This window comes from Vombatus ursinus, unplaced genomic scaffold (assembly GCF_900497805.2).
Source record: "Vombatus ursinus unplaced genomic scaffold, bare-nosed wombat genome assembly UNPS02014832.1, whole genome shotgun sequence".
In the NCBI taxonomy this organism is placed as follows: Eukaryota; Metazoa; Chordata; class Mammalia; order Diprotodontia; family Vombatidae; genus Vombatus; species Vombatus ursinus.
In genome coordinates, this window is record NW_020954610.1 from 47,533,400 (window position 1) to 47,555,502 (window position 22,103).

The 22,103-nt window shown below is 37.8% G+C and overlaps 1 protein-coding gene across 2 annotated transcripts in view; it reads right to left on the reverse strand.

Annotated features, from left to right (window-relative positions):
• Window positions 1–22,103, reverse strand: part of CPPED1 (calcineurin like phosphoesterase domain containing 1) — a 120,972-nt gene that overhangs the window by 714 nt on the left and 98,155 nt on the right. The gene's annotated exons all lie outside the window — the stretch shown is intronic.

A 22,103-nucleotide genomic window follows, 5' to 3' on the forward strand; every position in this document is an offset into this window, starting at 1 on the left:
AGAGAGAGAGAGAGAGAGAGAGAGAGAGAGAGAGAGAGAGAGAGAGAGAAACTTTAACAATTGTGGTACACATCATTAAGTACTTAAACTTTTTATTTTTGGTATAATAAACACTAGGAGACCAGGCTACTTAAGTGACATCTGTGGTTTTGTTAGCCTAATTCATTCCCAAAAGATAACACCAGCAGCTTTCTGACCCCAAAGAAGGCCAACAGACAACTGTATTATACTATGTATATTGCATACATGCTCTACTATGTATATACATACTGTGCTTGAATGGGCCATTCTATATATGGAGAATTAAAAATGCAACCTAACATTGTGGAATTCACTACAACTTTGATAGCATTCTTAGGAAGGACTTTCAAACCATTTGTTCTATCATGTTTGAAGGAAAATGGGATAGTGTAGGATTAGGCCTGCCCTAGGAAGCTTATAAAAGCCTGACACAGAAAGCAGTTGGCTTTTTTGCATAGTAAACTGTGTTTATGATATTTTACTCTTTATGCTTAATTTATAGTTGTAAACTACACTATTTTGGAAGGATTTTAGGCAATTTTGAAAGTTGTTCACATTAGCAATAATGAGCTGTAAAAGCTCATTTTTGTTGAAATTTCATGCCATATTTATTGGCATTCTCAAAGAAAAGTACTTTAATGGTGATTTTTCAAGTAACCAGCAACACTTTTACAAAGAATCCAACTGGATATTTTTAGGTTTTAACAATAAGTATACTTTAAAAAAAAATGTTGTTTTGTACCACCCTGCTTATAGTAAATCACAGCAAATATAATCACAGAAGCATTCTTAGAGTGGCCATGGTGCTTAAAAACTCCAGGAGTAAGTATAAAAGAGTGCCTGCGATCTAATCAGTTCTGTTCAAAACCTGTTCTTTTTCTTACAAAGCAGCTTGCTTGCTTACTAAAATAAAGCATGCAACTTTTTTTTTTTTGGCAAAAAACACAAAAAACCAAAAAAAAAAAAAAAAAAAAGAAATCAAATAACTGTGTAATGAGCATTCGCAATGGGCAATCCCGCATTCTGGACAAAACGCGCCCCAAGGGCACACGTGGGGCCTTTGGCATGGACAAAGAATGGCATCATGGAGGGAAGAGTGAATGGCTTTTTGACAACTGGCTACCTCTAACATCTGTCTTTTCCATTTCTCCTGCCACCAGCTTTGTATAGGCTGACACACTCACTTTCATCTAGCGTCCAGGGCTTCATAGCTTTTTTCACTCTTGACCCCTTCAGTGCTTCTTAAACTGTGGGTCGCGACCCCACACTTTAAGAAGTGCTGATTTCAACTGTTCATCTGCCCCCGGTTTTCTTGCCTTCCAATCTAGCCTGCTCATGACTGCTAGGAGAACCTTCTCAAGGCACTTATGATCTCACCACTTCCCCTCTGCTCAAAAACTGTCCAGCTTGCTCCAGTTCTCACTGAATTAAGTCCAAATTCCTCAAACTGCCTTTTAGGGGGCAGAGCCAAGATGGCGGAGGGAAAGCAGTGACTGTCTTCAGCTCTCTCCCAAAGCCCTCCAAATACCTAAAAAAAGGTTCTAAACAAATTCTAAAGAAACAAAACCCACAAAAAGACAGAACAAAACAAATTTCCAGCCAAAGACAGCCTGGATGGTTGATCAGAAAGGTATATTGTGCCGGGCTGGGAGAGGAGCACAGTGCGGTGTGTGCGCGCAGGCTGCAGCGACCCTGGAGCAGGCCTCAGAGGGCTGATTCACAGGCAGCTGTGGCAGTTTCCAGACTTTTCAACCCATGAATGCCAAAGACAATGTGAAAGGTCAGTGGGAAAAGTCTGTGACTGCAGTGAGAGAGGAGCTAGGTCTCAGCCACAAGTCTCAATCGCAGCCCAGGGCAGCGACTGTTTCCTCAGCTTCTGGCCCACAGACTGAGGGGGAATTGAGTGGCTGATCAGAGAGGGATTGCAGGGATCTCTTTGCCAGTGCTGAGGCAGGAATCTCTTGCTTTGCCCTTGCTTGGATCTGGGTCACAGTTCTGAGGGGCAGTCCTGGGGTGAGGAGGAACGCTGGCATGGTGGAGCTTGTTGTTGCTGTGGAGAGGAAACACCTCGCCCCTTATCATACCACCTTGGAAGAACTGAAAATTTACAGGTCCCTAGAAGTACCTCTGAAAACAGCTGTGCAAACCCCCGAAGCTTGGGACAGTACACTCTTCACATTGGAAGCAGACTTTTACCTTAACAAAGAGTTTAAAACTCAAATAATTGGCTGGGATCATGAGTAAGCCGCGCAAAAAGAGTCAGACTATATTATCTTACGTTGGTGACAAAGAAGATCAAAACATACAACCAGAAGAAGACAGCAAAGCCAAAGCTCTTACATACAAAGCCTCCAAGAAAAATATGAATCAGTCCCAGGCCTTGGAAGAGCTCAAAAGGGATTTTGAGAAGGAAGTAAGAGAAGTAGAGGAAAAACTGAGAGTGATGCAGGAAAATCATGAAAAACAGTTCAACAGCTTGCTAAAGGAGACCCAAAAAAATAACACCTTAAAAAAATAGCCTAACCCAAATGGCAAAAGAGGTCCAAAAAGCCAATGAGGAGAAGAATGCCCTAAAAAGCAAAATTGGTCAAATGGAAAAGGAAGTCCAAAAGATTACTGAAGAAAATACTTCCTTAAAAATTAGAATAGAGCAATTGGAAGCTAGTAACTTTATGAGAAATCAAGACACTGTAAAACAAATCCAAAAGAATGAAAAATTAGAAAACAATGTGAAATATCTCATTGGAAAAACAACTGACCTGGAAAATAGATCCAGGAGAGAGAATTAAAAAACTACTGGACTATCTGAAAGCCATGATCAAAAAAAGAGCCTAGACATCATCTTTCAAGAAATTATCAAGGAAAACTGCCCTGATATTTTAGAAGCAGAGGGCAAAACAGAAATTGAAAAAATCCACCCATCTCCTCCTGAAAGAGATCCCCAAAGGAAAACTCCTAGGAATATTGTAGCCAAATTCCAGAGTTCCCAGGTCAAGGAGAAAATATTACAACCAGCCAGAAAAAAACAATTCAAGTACTGTGGAAACACAATCAGGATAACACAAGATTTAGCTACTTCTACATTAAGGGACTGCAGGGCATGGAATATAATATTCTGGAGAGCAAAGGAGATAGGATTACAACTAAGAATCACCTACCCAGCAAAACTGAGTATAATCCTGCAGGGGAAAAAATGGTCATTCAGTGAAATAAAGGACTTTCAAGCGTTCTTGATGAAAGGACCAGAGTTGAATAGAATATTTGATTTTCAAAAACAAGACTCTAGTGGAACATGAAGAGGTATACAGGAAAGAGAAAATCATAAGAGACTTATTAAGGTTGAACTGTTTACGTTCCTGCATGGAAAGATGATATTTGTAACTCATGAGACCTTTGTCAGTATTGGGGTAGTTGGAGGGGAAAAATTACATGTATATATATATAGATATAGAGAGACAGAGGGCACAGGGTGAGTTGAAAATGAAGGGGTCGTATCTGGAGAATAAAATTAAGGGGTGAGAGAGGAATATACTAGGAGAAGGAGAAAGGGAGAGGTAAAATGGGGGTAAATTATCGTACAAAAAAAAACCAGAAAAAAAAAAGGCTCTTACAGTGGAGGGGAAAAGGGGGAAGGTGAAAGGGAATGAGTGAATCTTATTCTCATAGGATTTGACTTAAGGAGGGAATAACATACACACTCAATTGGGTGTGGAAATCTGTCTTACCCTACAGGAAAATGTGGGGGGAGGGGGAAGGGGACAAGAGAATAGGGGAATGATAGAGAGGAGGGCAGATTGGGAAAGGGAGTAATCAGAAGCAAATACTTCTGAGAAGGGACAGGGTCAAAAGAAAGAATAGAATAAATGGGTGGGCGGGATAGGATTAAGGGAAATAGAGTTAGTTTTTCACAGCATGTCTACTATGGAAGCGTTTTGCATAACTGCACATATATAACCTATATTTAGTTGTTTGCCTTATCAATGAGGGTGGGTGGGGAGGGAGGAAGGGAGAAAATTTGGAACCCAAAGTTTTAAAAAGGAAGATCAAGAATCTAGAATCTAGAGCAACAAGTGTCCAATTCAAATGCAAATGAATCTGTATGGGTTGCATATTGATTTAGAATACCACAAATTAACATTAAAAAAAATAAATAAAAAATAAAGTCCTTTAAAAAAAAAAACAAATTCCTCAAAATGTTGTTATTCCTTAACAATTTAGTCTTTACCTAACTGTCAAACCCCATCACTCCTGGGAAAGAAACTGTCTTGTTTCCCCTTATCTTGAGGGCTGTTGATAACATTTTTTTTTTTTTGCCACTGACAGTTTAAAATATGAGCATTATGGCCCTGTTACCAGAGAACTGGAAACTGAAAATCTGTTGACACAGTTTTCAGCTTTGTCTGGGCTTATTGGGCACCACCCCCCCACTTCAGGTTCAGTTGGGGAAAAAGCAACTTGTTACAGAATCATAACAGGTCAGAATGGAAGGACAGCTAAAGATTAATTTAGTCCAACCCTTCTTATTTTTATAGATGAGGATACAAAATGAATTGGCCAAATTAAAGAGCTAGTAGTAAGAGCCTAGATTTCTTCATGTTCAAAATAGAGCCATTATCTTTTGCTCAAAACACCTCCCTTATTTCTGTTAAGTGCCACCATTCCTGCAGTCACACAGATTTGCAAACCTCAGAGACCCTTAACTCCTCATTTTTCTCACCCCGCCTCCGCAGCCGTCAGTTGGAGTGTGTTGTCAATTCTACTTTCACATGTCTTACAACAATCCCCTTTCTCTTCACACACAAGGTCACTACCCTAGCTCAGGTCTTCATCACCTTCTTCCTGATCTACTGAAATACCTTCTTTGTTGGTTTCCCTGCCTTGAATCTTTCCTCTATCCAATCCATCTTTCCCATAGCGGCCAAAGTGATATTCCTAAATTGTGGGTCTGACCATGTCATTCTTTTGCTCAAAAAGTGTCAGGGGCTCCCTATTGCCTGTAGAATCAAATACAAACTCTTCTATTTGGCTTTTAAGGCTCTTAATAATTTGTCTCTATCCCCTTTATTACTTATTACACAACTTCCCACTTCACACATTCCACAGTCCAGCAGAACTGTCTTCTGACAGTCCCCATACATAACATTCCATCTCTAGTGTCTATGCCTTGGAACAGCCCTCCTGTATTTTGCTTCTCAGAATCCCTGCCTTCCTTCAAAACTCAGCCCATATCGTACAGGAGGTCTTTTCTAAGCATCTCAGCCATTAGTACTTACCCCTTCTCTTCACTCCAAAGCATCACTTTGTATTTGCTTTGAATATATTTTGAAATTATTTTTATGTACATATATATGCAAGTCCTCATGGGCAAGGATTATCCACTGCAACACTTAGCTGTCCTGAGCACCTACTTAGAATCTAATTATTTTCTTTTTTTCACTTTTGAATATTTTTTTTCTTTTAATCTCTCTCTGCAACCCTCACTCTGCCATGCTTTTCCTTCAACAACACAGTATATTTTATTCTTTAGCCAAATTTACCTGTTCCTTGAACATGTGAAATGCTTTCTTGACACTCTATTTTTGCATGTTTCTTCCAACTGGAATGCCCTCCCCCTGTGCTTCCAACTATCAAAATCATACTCAAGCCTTCTGTTTCCCTTAAATAGATAAAATAACTTATCTCCCAACATCCAGTTTCGTATCTCCAATTGTCTACTGGACATTTCAGACATCTTAAAACTCAACATGTCCAAAACATATACTCCCCAAACCCTTCCCTATTCCTAACTTAGCTATCCCTGTTGAGGTATCACCTTCCTCCTAGTCACCCATACTCCCAACATGGGTGTCATCCTTATCCCCACCTTCTCTCTCTCTGCCCACCTTCTCCTACCCCCATCCAATTAATTGCCAAATCCTTTTCTTTTCTACTTCAGTAAGTTGATAAACATTCATTAAGTTCCTACTATGTACCAGGCACTGTTCTAAGCTACTTTTCTAATGTCTCTGGCATGCAGCCCCTTCTTTCCACTGACAGTGCCCCCTGCCTGGTGCACGCCTTCATCACCACATGCCCAGACTACTGCAGTAGCCTGCTGGTTGATCTCCTTGCCTCAAGTCTCTCCCCACAACTCTAGTCCATCTTCTACTTAGTTGTCAACCTGCTCTTCCTAAACTGTGGGTCTGATCACATCAACCCCTACTGAATAAACTCTGATTGATCCCTATCGCCTCTAGGATCAAATACAAAACTGTTTGACTTTTGCAGCTCTTCATAACCTGGCCCTTTCCTGCTTTCCCAGTCTTGTTATACCTTACTCCGTGATATACTGCATCCCCCTACCCCAAATCTACTCTGTGATCCAGGGACACTGGCACCCTTGCTATTTCGTGAACATGACTGACACTCCGTCTCCTGATCCCAGGCATTCTCACTGGCTATCCCTCATGCCTGGAACATGCCAGCTAAGCCCAAGTTCTGTGAGGTTATATGATCTGTTAGAAGGCCTTTGAGTAGGTTCCTGGTGACAGTCAGTGGGTATTGTCTGAGGATCAGCTTAGCTAAGGACAGAGAAGCTCAACAGCAAAAGGATGGATATATCAGGCAATGAAGTATTTGGTTATAGAGACCTATGAAACAGATGAAAATATAAAACAGCCCTCAATACTGTGCCCTTGTTTCCACAGTCATAGTACTAGAGTGAATAAAAGAAGGCTAAGAATTATACAGTTTTTAGACAATATGCAAAAATTAATTTATCATTTTGTACTTGAAATGTGAAGTGTTTATACAATGACTAGCGAAGTTAAAAAAAACCAGTGGAGGAAATTAATCAAATCCATATTAACATTCTTCTTTGTTAAACAGGACCACATAAAGAAGTTGTAGCCAAAAGAAGGGACTTTTTGAATGCGATAAGACAAAGGACAATACAAAGGACTTATTTATACATGAGTGGGGAAAAAGAGAATTAAAGAAAAAAATAGGGCCACTTTCATAGGGTGGATGACATTTTGATAATAGATAACAAGCAGGAGGCAGAACAACTTTTCTTCAAGAAGATTAACTGTTCTTGATCATTTTCTACCAACGAAAATGTTCTTTGAACTGAAAAGGACAGAAAAACATTGTTAATTGAGAACTGAAACCCTCTAGGTAGGAAGATAGTAAGAGGGAAGGAACCTAGATGATTTTGATGAGTTCAAATGATTAGGCCCAGGTAAAGTGCATCCAAGGGGACTGAAAGAGCTGGTAGATGAAATTGCTGAGGACGTGGTCTGTGATCTTTGAAAGATTGTGGGCAATGGGAGAGATGTTGCAGGACTAAAGGAGGGCAAATGTTTTCCCAGTTTTCACAAATGGGGACAGAGTAGGATCTGAATACTACTGGTCAACAGGTTTGACTCCAATTCCTCACCAAACTGTAGAATGTATTATGGAGGAAATGGTTTATAAACAACTGGAAAGGAAAGGGGGTGATTTCTAAGAGCTACATAGCTTTGTCAAGAATAGGTCATACCTAACTAAGGACATTTCCTATATTAAACATGACTACACTGGCAGTTAAAGGGAATGTTGTAGAAATAGTTTACTTGGATGTCAGAAAAACATTTGGCTAACTCTGAGAACAGGGAGAGATGTGGATGAGATGATAGTAAAATTAGATAATATTAGGAATTGGTTGCATGGTTGGATCCAAGGGTAGTCATTAAATACCTCAAAGTCAACTTTGAGGGTCGCCCCCAGTGGCACACTTAGGGATTTGTTTTTGGACCTGTTTTATTTTTGCCAACGACTTTGATAAAGGGATGGATGCTGTGCTTATCACATTTGAAGATGACACAGAGTTAGGAGGGATAGCCATCTCAAATTACTGTGTAAGGATCCAAAAATATGTTAGAAGACGAAAATGATAAGCCAAATCTTCTTGTTGTTCAGTCATGTTCAACTCTAATCAGATGATATTTAATGATATATAATAGTCTGCACTTGTTAAAAAAAAATCAACTTCACAAATACAAGAGGATGGAGGTGTGGATAGACAGCAATCTATAAATTTGGCTAAGTTCCTTATATATTTGAGAAATGTGGCCTTTATCAGAGAAATTTGCTATAAAATTTCCCCCAGTTTTTTGTTTTCCTTCTAAATTTGGCTGCATGGTTTTTGTTTGTGCAAAACCCCTTTAATTTGATGAAATAAAAATTATCCATTTTACCTTCTGTGATCCTCTCTATCTCTTCTTTGGTCATAAACTCTTCTTTTACCTACAGATATGACAGATTTTTCCATGTTCCCCTAATTTTCTTATGATATTACCCTTTATGTCTAAATCATATACCCATTTTGACTTTATCTTGGCATATGGTGTGACATGCTGGTCTATGCCTAGCTTCTACCAGATTGTTTTCCAGTTTTCGCAGCAGTTTTTGTTGAATAGTGAGTTTTGGTCCCAAAAGCTTGGATCTTTGGGTTTATCAAACATTAGATTACTATGGTCATCTACTTCTGTATATTGTATACCTAATCTATTCCACTGATCAACCTCTCTATTTCTCATCCAGTACTAGATTGTTCTGATAACTAATGCTTTGTAATATAGTTTGAAATCTGGTACAGTTAGGCTGCCTTCCTTTTCTTTCATTGATTTTCTTGATATTCTTGACCTTTTAGTCTTCCAGATGAATTTTTAAATAATTTATTACAGCTCTGTAAAATAATTCTTTGGTAGTGTTATTGGTATAGCGCTGAATAAGTGAACCAATTGAGTTAGAATTATCATTTTTATTATATTGGTTCAGACTATCTATGAGAGCTTAATATTTCTCCAGTTGTTTAGATTTGTCTTCATTTGTGGGAAAGGTGTTTTGTTACTGCATTCACATAGTACCTGTGTGTGACTAGGCAAGTAGACTTCCAAGTATTTTATACTGTCTGTGGTTATTTTAAATGGAATTTCTCTATCTCCCCCTACTATGTGCGGTTGGTAATATATAGAAATGCTGATGATTTATGTGGGTTTATATTAAGTCCTGTCATTTTGCTAAAGTAGTTAACTGTTTCAGTTATTTTTTCAGTTGATTCTCTAGGGTTCTTCTCTAAGTATACCATCATCTCATCTCATCTGCAAAGAGTGATAATTTTGTTTCCTTATTGCCTATTTTTCTCCCTTTAATCTCTTTTCTTGTATTATTGCTATAGCTAGCATCTCTAGTAAAATAATGAATAATAATTGTGATAACAGACATTCTTGCTTCACTCTCTGATCCTACTAGAAAGGCTTCCAATTTATCTCCATTATAGATAAAGCTTGCTCTTGGTTTCAGATAAATACTATTGATCATTTTAAGAAAAGCTCCATTTGTTCCCATGCTTTCCAGTGTTTTTAATAGAAATGGGTATTGCATTTTGTCAAAAGCCTTTTTCTGCACCTATTATAATGAATTTTTGTTGGTTTTGTTACTGATATGTTCAATTATGTCAATTATGCTTATAGTTTTCTTGATATTGAACCAGCCCTACATTCCTGGTATAGATCCCACCTGGCCAGAGTGTATGTATGATCTTTGTGATATATTGCTGTGGTCCCCTTGCTAGTATTTTATTTAAAATTTTTGCATCAATATTCACTAAGGAAAATGATCTATAGTTTTCTTTCTCTCTTTTGCTCTTCTTAGTTTAGTTATTGCTTTAATTTCATCTTCATTGGTGGTACTGTTACCTTTTTCAATTTTGATACTGGTAATTTAGTTTTCTTTCTTTTTTAAAAAATTAAATTGATTTGCAAGGATCTAAGATTTCTCCAAAAGTCTCATGACGGAAAATGCTATCCACATCCAGAGAAAGAACTGTGGAGTCTGAATGCAGATCAATGCATACTATTTATTCTTTTTTTTTCTTCTGTTTTGTTTTGTTTCTTCTTTCTTGTGGTTCCTCCTATTGGTTCTAGTTCTTTTTTCACAACATGACTAATGTGAAAATATGTTTAATAGGAATGTATATGTAGAGCCTATATCAGACTGCACACCGTCTTGGGGAGAGAGGCAGGGAGGGAGGGAGAGAAAATTTAAAACTCAAAAGCTTATGGAAGTAAATGTTGAAAACTAAAAACAAATTAATTTTAAAAAAAGATAATACAGTATGACCAGAGTGGAACATAAGTAAAACTATTAATAAACCATGTGAATACAAATAATAAAACTTTCCTAATCTATCAAAAAAATTAAATTGACCAATGATTTGTTTTGTTGTTTTTCTCATTAAACCAGCTCATGGTTTTATTAGTTCCTTTTTTTTTAACTTTCAAATTTATTAATTTATCCTTTGATTTTTGGGATTTCAAAATTGGTGTTCAATGGGGGATTTTTGCTGGTTTTTTTTAGTCTCATTAATCTGCTCTTTCTTTTTCATTGATGTAAGAGATATAAATAAAAATATACATTTTCTAATAATTTCTGCTTTGGCTGCATCTTACAGATCTTCTTATGTTGTCATTTAATGAAATTATTGATTGTTTCTATTATTTGTTTGACCCATTGTTTAGGATTATATTATTTAGTTTCTAATTTATTTTTAATCTCTGTTTTGGCAGCCTTTCTTGAATGTAATTTTGATTGTCTTATGATCTGAAAAGGGTACATTTAATATTTCTGCTTTTCTGCATTTGTTTATGAAGTTTTCATACCCTAATACATGGCTAATGATTGTGGTGCCATGTGGTGCCATTCTCACAGCTGAGAAAAAGGCTTTTATACCTTTTAATTTTCTCCAGAGGTCTGTCATATCTAACTATCTATTCTTCTCCTTAACTTTTTTCTTATTTATTTTATAGTTGGATTTATCTAGTTCTGAGATGGGAAAGTTGAGGTCCCCTACTAGTAAAATTTTACTGTCTATTTTCTCCTGTGATTCCCTATAGGTGGTGACCTCCAGATATTACAAAATGCATTGCTGATTGCATCAATTCTGAGGATGCTGCAATGCCTCTTAAATAAGATCCATTATCATATATGAGTAATCATGGATCTCATTCAACTAACACAGGAAGAGCTAGATAGATGAAGCTATCTACATTAGGGTCAGTAAATTATGGCCTGAGGGTCAAATCTAGCCCACTGTCTAATTCATCTGGAAGCATAAAAGGTCAAGAATATCAAGAGAATCAATGAAAGAAAAGTAAAGGAAGGCAGCCTAACTGTACCAGATTTCAAACTATATTACAAAGCATTAGCTATCAGAACAATCCTGATTATCTCTTTTAATTAGGTCTATTTTGGGGGTAGCTAGGTGGTGCAGTGGATAGAGATCCGGCCTTGGAGTCATGAGGACCTGAGTTCAATTCCGGCCTCAGACACTTGACATTTACTAGCTGTGTGATCTTGGGCAAGCCACTTAACCCTGATTGCCTAGCCCCCCCCCCAAAAAGTCTATTTTTGCTTCTGCTTTGTCTGAGACGATTGTTACCCCTGCCTTTTTTATTTTAGTTGAAGCATAACAGATTCTGCTTCAGTCTCTTATTTCAGCTTTGTGTGCGTCTTTCTCTTTCAAGTGTGTTTTTTGTAAACCATATATTGTAGAATTCTCATTTCTAAACCATTCTGCTCTCCACTTCCATTTTATGGACGGGTCCATTCCATTCACATTCACAGTTATGATTGTTAACTGTACTCAATCTTATTTTATTCTATTTATCCTTTTTTTTTTTTTTACCCTGTCCCTCCTCAAAAGTCTGCTTTGCTTCTGAATACTGTCTCCCTTCATCCTCCCTTTCGGGTATGACATTCAGGGAAGACGAACATCTCCGGTGTGAAAGCTGCCACGCCCTTTTCAGGGAGGAACACTTCCACAGTGTTCTCAACAGACCATCATCAATCAATCAAGTCTGGAGACTGTACCCCTCAGGTTGAAGTCAATCCCTCTCCAGCTGACCTTCCAACTGAAGAAGGGGTTTGGAACGCAAGTCTTCTCCTGGTGCTGATTCTATTCCAGCTGAGATTCACAAGGAAGGGGGTCCGCTGCTTATAGGAAAACTGACGGAAATTTTCTGGGTTACACAGCAAGAAGAGGTTATCCCCCAGGAGTCCAAGTATGCTTCCACTGCCCATCCTTATAAATGAAAGGGATACAGGTTGCCCCGTGACAAGCACAAGTGGGATCTCTCTTAGTCATTGATGGCAAGATAAATGAGATAATATTTGTAAAGCTTTTTGCAAACCATAAAAATGCTACTATATTGTTATTATTATATCATTAGTCACATCCAAAGCATAAATTCAGTGATAAGAAAAGTGTGATTGAGACAGCTAGGTAGCGCAGTGGATACAGCACCAACTCTGGTAACAGGATGACCCAAGTTCAAGTCTGGCCTCAGACGCTTGACACTTATTAGCTGTGTGACCCTGGGCAAGTCACTTAACCCCACTGCAGAGCCCCCCCCCCCCCCAAAAAAGAAAAGTATGACCAACTAAAAAAAAATAGGAGCCTATGGAGAAAGAGAAGTAACTAAAATATACACTGGGTATAAAATATTCACAGAAGGAGATGTAAATGAAGTCTGCCCTGCCTGGGTATGTTACCTCATCAGATATGTGAGTACTTTTATACCAAAGAGACCAAAGAGAAGTAATAGATGTTTAACAAGAGGGCTTTGAAGGTGCAAACTGTTAATGTGAAATCTTGTTTAAATACCACTTGATACTTTCAGTAAGAGGCTCTTTATTAAGTTAACACACATGGGTTGTCAGCTTAGGAACTTTGAATTCCAGTACAATCACCCTCACCGAAATTCCGCTAATATGCATTTTTTAAAAAAAAAGTCTGTCGTCCAAGCATAGCAATATATTAGGAAGAGACTAAAAGGTTTGTGCACTAGAGGCTTGGTAGAACAAACCTCTGGCATTTCTATAATCCCAGCTGCAAAGTAATTACAGGAGATGACCGCAAGGCTCTCAACCTTCTTAAAACACTGAATCTAAATTCTATCTTCATGATATGATTGTATAAACTGAAATTCCACTCCAGATGCAAATGAGGAGACTACTAGCAAGGAAGCCCACGATGGAGGCTGTTAACAGAGATTCTAATTGGGCAATGACTCCCTGTTAATAGAACAGTGACCTCTCCCTGAAGAGGCTCTACATTATAGAGGAAATGTGTGCTAAAAAGGAATCCCCTAGTTTTCTTTTTCTTTAACACAAAGAAGAATACACAACCACACTTTTGTAAAAAGCAAGATTTCAGGAATCATAGCAGACAAATTAAAATAAAGAGACGATCTGGTCCCTATCTTCTTCCTCAGGTGGCTTATCTTTCCCTCTGCTAGTCCAGACAAAAGTATTCCTGTTGCTGGAACAGCTCAGAGCCACTCAACTCAATCGTTGTTAAGTGTAACTGTTCCAGTTCTGGGTTTTGAGAGAATATCAACTGTTTTTCATCTTCTTGTCTTTGAAAATAAATAGTCAATTGAAAATTGAAAACTTTCCCATTTCATACTGAGGCAGACTTTTTCCAGTTTTTACTATCCAAACCACAGAATAAAGTGATACAAGTAAAAACCAAAAAACCTCATCTCTCCTACTAATATCAGTCAGGATTTTTGTAACTAAGAACCATAGAAACAGACTATACATTCAGAATACATTTATAAAACTACTTCTGAAAGAACAATTCCATTGACATAGTCAGCGACTATCTTCCATAATACTTTTAAAATATCTACCTCTTTATCTATAAATTCTGAGATACTTAAATCTCTTGTTTCCTTAAAAATTTAATAATGAGGGACAGCCAGGTGGTACAGTGGATAGAGCTCCAGCCTTGGAGCCAGGAGGACCTGAGTTCAAATCTGGCATCAGACACTTGACACTTACTAGTTATGTGACTCTGGGCAAGTCACTTAACCCCAATTGCCTCACCAAAAAGCAAAAAAATAAAATAAAAATTTTAATACTGGAAGCTGTTATAGGAGTACCGCACACAAGTGACATCATTCTGAATTTGTAATGAACGCATATATTCTAAATCTTAAGAATGTAAACAACTAGATTGAGTAGAACTTATAATCATATGGTTATGAGGAACATGCCTGATTACGTTGACCAAATGATTGTTTATACTGATTAAGATGGCCTGTTTATCATGAATTACCCTTAAGTGTTTATCAATACACTTGAATATTGGTACAAACAACTTGGGCCATAGATTATATCAGCAAAATGTGGATTGTTTGATTTCCCCTTGAAAATGGGTCACAATGAACTCAAGTTGGCACTCTAACCCATGGCAGAATGGCTTAAAGCTACCGTAGAGACCAATTATAAGCCTAAGCGAAGTGGAAACAGAAAAGTCAGTACAGGAAGGGACACAGGATTTGAGAAGAAACCGCACTATGAGCTTTCTGCCTTTTGGGACTCAAAGAGGGCCAACTTTAGCCTCACCAGAGACCAGATCAGGTGGAAACCAGCTCCCAGCCATCAATGTCCACAGCTTTGGGGGTTTGATTTACCAGACCCAATTCCCTGTACCCATCACCCTCAAGCCTCAAATCTATCATAGTCATTTCCACCATTCTGGGTGTGGTAAGACTGTTTGAAGGTGGTCTGAATGTGATGTTGGGCTGGGTTATTTCCTCTTTATATATCTCAGAGAACTTAGGTGATTTACACTATTTGTAGGGTAGTAATCAGAATAGGGGCTTTTCTCTTCTTTATTAAGTAATTGGGTGATTAAATAAATTGAGTAAAACAACTAAAAGTGCATATATTATTAATTAAAATCTATAAATGCAATTTAATTAAACAAATCACTGAATGTCTTTCTTTTCTTTGGAAGGTACATTCTTAGCTTTGCCCATTCTTTTTCACATAATGCCCCAGGTACTTATACTCAGGAAGTCAATAAAAGAACTGAGACAAAAGTCTATGTGCTAAATTTAAGAATCAGATGTTTGCCATTTAGTATATTAAGTTATGGATGTCATAAGCAGACTAGAATAGCTAGATGAGGATGTATGTGACTGAATAGAGAATAGTTATTTTAATCACAGTGGAAATGCTTCTGCTCTGTGGTTCAAGATTTCATTTTATTAGGCACTAATGTTCTTATCCTCGGACTTTAGAAAGTAATCCAGATGAGAAACAATTAAGAAGGCTGCCAGGTTTTTGATTAGTCATTGACCGTTATTGCAGAATTTCTGTAGTTACTACTCATAATACTCTGGTGCAGAAGCCTAAGTACTTGAATACGATGCTAGCATAGCACAGGCTTTGACAATTTAGTCCAGTTCAACCAAGGGCTTATCAGGCACCTCTGACATACACGGCCTGCATAAGGACCTGCTCTGATGGCGCCTTGTGGAGGTGACTAGGTTCTGGGAGGCTATGCCAGTGGTAAATAAGCTATGACAGGTGCTATTAATTCTGGAAAGGCTTCAAGTAGCTCCTTTCAAAGCTTGGTTCAAGTACCATCTCTTACAGAAGGCCTTTCCTGATTCCCCCAGTTGCTGGTGCCTCCTCTCAACCCCCAAACTACCACACATTTACTATATATATATATATATATACATACACACACACACACACCTATATACAAAAGACATGCAACATATATGAAATTATATTCATATTTGCTTAGATGTGTACATGCTGTTTCCCTGATGGAATTTAAGATCCTTGAGGACAGAGACTATTTCATCTTTGTATGTATACCCCACTGACTATGAAAATTCCTGGCACACAGCAGGTATTTAATAAGTGCTTATCATTTGATTGATTGACTATGATCCTAGTGATACATTGTGCCTGTTGTCTTAGGGCTACCTAAGTTTAAAGAGGCTCATCGTGAGTAGGTTGATGAGTAGGTGATTATTTGGCAATGGCAATCTAGAAAATAAAGAAAGCTATGAAGTGGCCCTCAGTGCTGAGTGTAGTAGCACAGTGGTCAAAAAGTAGGCAGAGGATACAAAGAATCATACAGTTGAGAGGCCTTCTTAATTGACATGAAATTTGTCTAATACAGAGTCCAAATGGAAGAATTCCCTATAGATGGTGACCTCCAGATACTGCAAAATGGATTGTTGATTGCATCAATTCTGAGGATGCTGCAAAGCCTCTTAAATAAGACCCATTATCACATATGAGTAATTATGGATCTGATTTAACTAACACAGGAAGAGCTAGACAGATGAAGCTGTCTACACTAGGGTCAGTAAATTATGGCCTGAGGGTCAAATCTAGTCCACTGTCTAATTTTGTACTGTCTGTCATGTGTTTTTGTATAGCCCATGAGCTAAGAATTGTTTTCACATTTTGATAGTGAAATGACAATGGTAGAAACCGATGATAAAAATCATTATTAGCTCACAGACTGTACAAAAACAGGCAGTGGAAGTAGATGTGGCCCATGCATAAATGCCTAGTCTACAGTACGACATACACCTAGGTGTACAGGTCATTGAGCTGGTTGGAGAGTCTGCATATCTTGGACAGACACTATGGATAACAACCGGGCCAGAATGGAAGAGGAGGTGGAGAGGGGGCTGGATTGCATTTGGGAAACTGTGGTAATGCTTTTGATGACCCCTAAAACTCCTCCCTGAAACAAAGAACCATCTTTTTTTTTTTTCCCAACATGAATATTCTTCTGCTAATGCTATATGATTGAAAAGCATGGAATATCACAGTGTTTAAATAACTGAAGTTGTTGGTTACCTAAAAGGGCATTGGAAGGATACATAATGAGTGTGGGGAGCTTGCAGCTTAGCACTAAAGAACTGCACAGAAGTAGAATAAAGGATATTATTAGGAAAATGTAAAAGTAAAGGTAGGGACTTGCCTGAGCTCTCCCAAATTCCCATCCAAACAACTTTGAAACAATGCCTCAAAACAAATTTTAAAGTGGCACAACCAACAAAAGGATGGGGTAAGACAATTTTCCAGCCTGAGACAACTTAGAACATCAGAAGGAAAGATGATCTGCCTCAATGGGGTGAGAATGGTCCAGTGAAGGCTGAGCCCAGCAAGCTGGCAGCACGCCTTGAGGGCGACTGAATGGGCAGTGGCAGCTCTAGGGCTCTCAGCCCACAGACCGTAAGGTCTCACACAACTGGTCAGAAGGCTATTACAGGGGACCCTTTCTGGCACTTGGTTTAGGACTCTGTTGCCCTGCCCTTATGTGGTTCCAGGTTGCAGTCCCACGGCAAGTTGGAGCACATACTAAAGCATGTGACTGCAGGATAGCAAGGAACTTGGTCACAATTCCAGGGCTCACACACCCGAGCACAGACCATGAGAGCAGTGACCACAACTCTCCTTAGATCATACTACCTTGGAAGGACTGAAAACTTGGAGACCTTCAGAGCTAGCTTTGAAAACAGTGGCACAAAACAAAACAAAAAAAAAATAAACCTAAAACTTGAAACAGTGCCCCTTCCACCCTGAGAGTAGAGCCTAATTTTAATGTAAAGTTAAAAGTCAAGAAAGAGGCTGAAAAAATGAACAAACAACAAAAAAATAACCTGGTCAAAGAAAGTTACTATAGTGACAGGGAAGAGCAAAACACAAACTCAGAAGAAGACAACAAAGTCAAAACTGCTACATCCAAAGCCCCAAAGAAAAATGTGAATTGGTCTCAGGATGAAAAAGAATTCCCGGAAGAGCTCAAAAAGGATTTTTAAAACCAGTAAGAGGAGTAGAAGAAAAATTGGACAAAGAAATGAGAGTGATGCAAGAAAATCACGAAAGGAGATTGGTAAAGGAGGCACAAAAAATACTAAGAAAATAACAACTAAAATTCAAAATAGGCCAAATGGTAAAAGAGGCACAAAAATCCACTGAAGAGAAGAACTCCTTAAAGAGTAGAATTCACCAAATGGAAAAAAACAAAAAAGATGTACAAAAATGACTGAAGAAAAGAACTCCGTAACAGTTAGAAATGGGCAAGTGGAAACTAATGACTCCACAAGACACCAAGAAACAACACAACAAAATCAAAAGAAGAAAAAAAGAAGAAAATGTAAAATATCTCATTGGAAAAATAACTGACTCAGCAAATAGAATGAGGAGAGATAATTTAAGAATTGTTGAACTATGTAAAAGCTATGATCAAAAAAAGGGTCTAGACATTATCTTTCAAGAAATTATCAAGGAAAACTGCTTTGATATTCTAAAACTGGAAGATAAAATAGAAATGGAAAGAATCCACCAATCACCTCCTGAAAGATATTCCAAAGTGAAAACTCCCAGGAATATTATAGCCAAATGCCAAAGCTCACAAATCAAGGAGGAGAAAATACTACAAAAAACGACAAACATTCAAATATTGTGGAGCCACAGTCAGGATAACACATGATTTAGCAGACTCTACATTAAAAGATTGTAGGGCTTGGAAGATGATATTCTCAAGGGCAAAGGAGACAGGATTAAGATCAAGAATCACCTACCCAGAAAAACTGAGAATAATCCTTCAGGGGGAAAAACAGGCATTTAATGAAAGAGGCCTTTCAAGCATTCTTGATGAAAAGACCAGAAAATCTGACTTTCAAATATAAGATTCAAAAGAAGCATACAAAGGTAAATAGGAGAGAAAAATCATAAGGGATTCAATAAGGTTAAACTGTTTACAATCCTACAAGGGAAGATGATGCTTGCATCTCACAAAACTTTATCATTATTAGGGCTGTTAGAAAGAGGATGCAGAGACAGAGGAAACAGGCATGAGTTGACTATGATGGGATGATATCTAAAAAATTAAGGGATGAGAAGAGGGATGCACTGGGAGAAAGAGAAAAGGAGAGGTAGAATAGGATAAATTATCTCACATAAAAGATGGGTGAAGAGAGCTTTTATAGCAGTGGGGAAGATGATGGGGGATGGTGAGGAATCAAAACTTGAACCTTACTCTCATCAGAATTGGCTCAAAGAGGGAATAATATACACACTCAGCTGGGCGCAGAAATCTATCTTACTCTACAGGGTAGTAGGAAAGGAAGGGCTGATAGAAGGGAGGGCAAATTGGAGGAGGCCATGGTCAGAAGCAAAACACTTTTGAGGAAGGATAACTTGAAAAGAGAGAGACAGACAGAAGGATAAATGGGGGAAAATAGGAAGGAGGGAAATACATAGTAATCATAACTGTGAAAAAAATTTTACAGCTAGTTTTTCTGATAAAGGCCTCATTTCTCAAATATATAGAGAACTGAATCAAATGTATATGAATACAAATCATTCCCCAATGGATAAATGATTAAAAGATATGAACAAGCAGTTTTCAGTTGAAATCAAAGCTATCTATAGTCATGAAAAAAATGCTTTAAACTACTACTGATTAGAGAAATGCAAATGGAAACAACTCTTAAGGTACCACATCACACCTATCAGATTGGCTAATATGACAGAAAAGGAAAATGACAAATGTTGGAGGGGATGTGGGAATACTGAGACCCTACACTGTTTGGTGGAGTGGTAAACTGATCCAACCACTCTTGAGAGCACTTTGGAATTATGCCCAAAGATCTATAAAACTAAACATACCCCTTGACCAGCAATGCCACCGTATCCCACAGAGATAAAAAATAAAACAGAAAAGGACCTAGATGTGCAAAAATGCTTACATCAGCTCTTTTTGAGTGGCAAGGAATTAGAAATTCAGGGGATGCCTATCAATTGGAAAATAGCAGAACAAGTTATGATATATGATTGTGATGGAATACTACTGTGCTATAAAAGCTGATGAGCAGGAAGTTTTTAGAAAAAACCTGGAAAGATTTACATGAACTGATGCAAAGTGAAGTGAGCAGAACCAGGAGAACATTATATATAGTAACAGCTATACTGTACAACAATAATTATGAATGACTTAGCTATTCTCAGCAATATAATGATCTAAGACAATTCCAAAGAACTTATGATGAAAAATGCTATCCATTTGAAGAGAAAGAACGGATGGAGTCTGAATGAAGATTGAAGCATCTTTTGTTTACTTTTTCCTTGTTTTTTTTTGGGGGGGGGGTGTCTGTGTTTTCTTTTACAACATGACTAATGAGGAAATATGGTTTGCATTACTGCACATGTATAACCTATATCAAATTGCTTGTCATCTCAGGTAGGGTTAAAAATTGAGAGGGAGAGAACTTGGAACTCAAAATTTTAAAAAATTAATGTTAAATTTTTTTACACATAATTGGAAATAATTTTAAAAAATAAAGATCTTATTATGTGCCAGGTGACCCGTCCTCCCCCCTGCCCCAGTATAATTGGAAAAGGAGTTTGGCTTTCTTTTGTAAACTGAGAGAGATAACTGATGGCTAGCTCATGTGTTCTACTGGTACGATCTAAACAAAACAAAACAAAACAAAACTCTAAACCTTGTGAAATGTCCCCATGATTTTGAGTTCATTGAGGAGGATTTATGGGAGGACATGGATATGAGTCACACGTGATGAAGTATCAATACGTGTGAAAGATACCGTATTAGTGGTGAGCACACAAATAAGAAAAAAAAAGTCTCTGGCCTCAAAAAGCTTACATTTTGCAGGAGGGATACAACATGTGCCCAGATGTACAAATGAAAGACAATAGGAAGAGGAAGAAAGCACTAACAACCAGGAGACTGAGGAAAGGCTTTACAGAGGAGGTGGCACCTAAGCTGAACCATGAATATAGCTAGGGACTCTACAAGGTGGAGAAGAGGAGAAAGTGTACATTCCAGACCCAGGAAATGGTCTTGCACAAGCAAAGAGGGATAGGGAACTACATGCTACATATAATAAGACACAAGAAGAAGTTCCTGGGTCAAGGTTTTCTAAATGTTATATGTTGGTAAATATGAACTTACCTAAGAGTTGAGCAATACAGAGTGCTCTAAAACTCCTGGTGGGTATCAACCAAATTTAGTATTATTCATTAATTAAATTAGCCACTGCTTCTTCAATTGATAAATGGTCAAAGAATATGAACAGGTAGTTTTCAGAGGAAGAAATTAAAGTTATCTGTAGTCACATGAAAAAATGCTCTAAATCACTACTGATTAGGGAAATGAAATCAAAACAACTCTGAGGTACCACATCACACCTATCAGATTGGCTAACATGACAAAAAAAGGAAAATGTTAAATGCTGGAGAAGATGTGGGAAAATTGGAATACTAATGCATTGTTGGTGGAGTTGTGAAACTGTTCCAACCATTCTGGAGAGCTATTTGGAACTATGGCCAAAGGGCTACAAACTTGTGCATACCCTTTGAGCCAGCAATACCACTTTGTACATAGTAACAGCCACACTGTGCGATGACTAACTTTGATAGACTTGGCTCTTCTCAGCAATGCAACAATCTAAGATAACTGCAAAAGACTCAAGACAGAAAACGCTATGCACATCCAGAGAAAGTCTGAATGCAGGTGGAAGCATACTAAAAAAAAAAAAAAAGCCACTGCAAAATTGAACTTTAACCTAGAATATAGGCCATGATATACAATAGAGCCAACATGAATCTACTTAATTTACTAAGTCAGTTCAGTAGGAAAAATAAATCAAATGGGGATGGGTGGCTGATAATTAAATCAGAATAGTCAATCTAGTAACCTCAAAGAGATAAACAACAAGAAAATCATGCCTTAGCTACTCAGATTTCACCAAGAATTGAGAATATTTTCCATTATTTTGTAGTGGGACTCTCCTAAACTTTTATAAAGAAAAATCATGTAACTTGGAGATAATGCAATCTGAAACTATAATTCTTGCTAAGGTAAATACTTTGTGTTGGTCTGGAGATAATCTGTGGATTCTGAAAGTGCTATTATATTTCTTTGAAAGCATCCCATAGTTATAGCGGTATGAATGGTGAAATAATGATGAAAAATAACAAAATTGTCTTTTATTAAAAAAAAAGTCATTCAAAGTATCTTTTTATCTCTTTATGACAAGTATGTAAATTACATGCTTACACAATAACACAAAATTTTTTACAGTTCCATTATTTTTTTGCTGTTCTTGAATACTTGTGGTATGTATTACATACGTTGGCACTCAAAAAACAGTGGACTGGGAGTCGAGACCTGAGCTTTAGTCACAGCTCTGCCCTGGATTCTATCA